The sequence below is a fragment of the Nannospalax galili genome, unplaced genomic scaffold (assembly GCF_000622305.1).
Source record: "Nannospalax galili isolate Female #2095 unplaced genomic scaffold, S.galili_v1.0 scaffold120, whole genome shotgun sequence".
Lineage (NCBI taxonomy): Eukaryota > Metazoa > Chordata > Mammalia > Rodentia > Spalacidae > Nannospalax > Nannospalax galili.
The window spans coordinates 4,477,680-4,480,051 of NW_008350324.1; positions in this window are offsets into that span (position 1 = coordinate 4,477,680).

Below are 2,372 nucleotides of genomic sequence, written 5' to 3' on the forward strand. Positions count from 1 at the left end.
ATGATGGGAGGGGGTCTTCCAAACATGATTTCATATGGCATTAAACCCAACAGATAGGGTGAGTTTCGTACCCCATATAGGGCAAAGGGAAGGAGAGGCACCCAGTTCCCACCAGTCTCCATGGTTAATTTAGTAAGGGCCTCTTTTAGGGTTCCATTCATCCTCTCTACCTGTCCAGAACTCTGGGGCCTGTATACACAGTGTAATTTCCATTTTGCCTTCAATATTTTGGCTAACTCTTGTGTTACCTGAGAGGTGAAGGTCGGTCTGTTGTCTGAGCTCAGAAGAGCTGGCACGCCGTACCTTGGAAGAACGTCTTCCAGTAGCCGCTTGGTGACCGTTTGCACAGTCTCATGCTTAGTAGGGTACGCTTCAGTCCATCCTGAAAAAGTATCTACCAGAACTAAAAGATATTTGTCACCATATTTATCCAGTTTTATCTCTGTAAAGTCCAGTTCCCAGTGGGCTCTGGGCTTGTAGCCTCTCAACCGGGTCCCCTGTTCTTTGGGAAAGTTCTCAGCACTCGTCAGCCTACAGCTAAGACATTTGGAGGCGATTGAATCGACATGTGATCGGAGGTTCAGAACCTTGAGATGAGCGTTTCTTAGGAGATCTTCTATCTTGCGAGTGCCCAGGTGAGTGGTCCAGTGGATGTGATTGAGAAGATCTTTGGCTAGGTTACTTGGCAGGATAATCCTACAGTCCCCTGTATACCACCAGGCATCAATCTTTTGGGTCATGGGAAGGTTGTGTATCAGCTTCAGATCTTCCTGAGAATAATCAGGTTTGTCTGGTAGCATGGGTGGCCCTGGGTCCAGCAGATGGATAGCCAGGACTAAGGTTGCTTTCAGGGCTGTCTCCTTGGCAACCTGATCTGCCTTCTGGTTTCCTCGAGCTATAGGCGTATCTGTCTTTTGGTGCCTGGGGCAATGGATGATAGCCAGTTTCTTGGGTAGCCATAGGGCAGTCAGTAAGTCTAGGATTTCTTGTTTATTTTTAATCGTCTTTTCCTCAGCTCTGAGCAGTCCCCTCTCCTGGTAGATGGCCCCATGTACATGGGCTGTGGCAAAGGCTTACCGGCTATCCATATACACGTTCAATTTTTTGTCCTTGCCTAATTTAAGAGCCTCAATCAAGGCTATCAGCTCAGCCCTCTGGGCTGAAGTCGGTGCAGGTAAAGCCGCTTGCCCAGACAGTTTCAGTCTCTGTTACTACTGCTGCCCCCACATACCTCTGTCTGTTTTGCACAAAACTGCTGCCATCGGTGAACCAAGTGGCTTCTGCATCAGGAAGCAACTGGTCGGTCAGGTCTTTTCTGAGCTGGTGCACTTGGCTCAGGATCCCTGCACAATCGTGCAAGGGCATGTCCAGGTCTGGATCAGGCAGCAGCAAAGCTGGATTGAGGGCTGTGCTTTGGAGAAAACGGATTCTCGGGGGGTTAAAGACCAAGCTTTAATAGTGAGTCATCTGGGCATTGCTCAACCAGTGGTCGGGTGGCTGCTTGAGAACTCCCTCAATGGTGCCCAGGCTGTGGGGAACTCCTTTAGCCAGGTGGAAACCTCCTCCTCTGGTGTAGAGGCTGTTTTTTGATGTAACCTAAACTCATCTTCCAGTTGTAGGGTGAGTACCTGGATCAGGTGGCCTTCTTGGTCAGTCATTTGGGCCCCACTAGGGGTTAAATGAATGTGGGCTCCAATTTTGGTGAGCAAATCTCTGCCCAAGAGTGTATAGGGGCACTCTGGCATGACCAGGAAGGAGTGGGACACCTGGCCCTTGCCCAAGTCCACTCTTCTTTGGGTAGTCCATGAGTATTGGTTCATGCCAGTAGCCCCCTGTACCCAGGACTTATGTGATAGTTTTCCTTGGGGCTCAGTTAATACCGAGTGTTGGGCACCCATGTCTACATGGAAGCTCATGGGCATCCCTTCCACTTTGAGGGTTACCCTAGGTTCGGGGAGGGGATCTGAACCCCAACCCCCCTAGTCGCTCATTTCTCTGAGCTCAAGGATTTGCACTCCTTCTAGGGCCCTGCCTCGCCCAGCAGGTTTTTCTGGGCAATCTTTCATCCAGTGGCCCATCTTTTTGCAATAGGCACATTGGTTCCTCTGTAACCTTGGTCACCCTTCCTGGGGTTTCCTACCTGAGTCTGCAGAGAGGTAGCGCAGTTGGCATTCCCACTCATCAGGCGACTTTATAGTCATAGCCAGAAGGATCTTAGTGAAGTCTTGGGTCTGCTTGGCACTAGCAGTGGCTGCGGCTTGAGCATGTTTGTCTTCTGGGCTTTCTCTGTGGTTATAGACCCTCTCTGCCACTGCCAAAAGCTCTGGCAGAGTCTTATCTGCCAATCTATCTAGTTTTTGTAATTTGTGCCT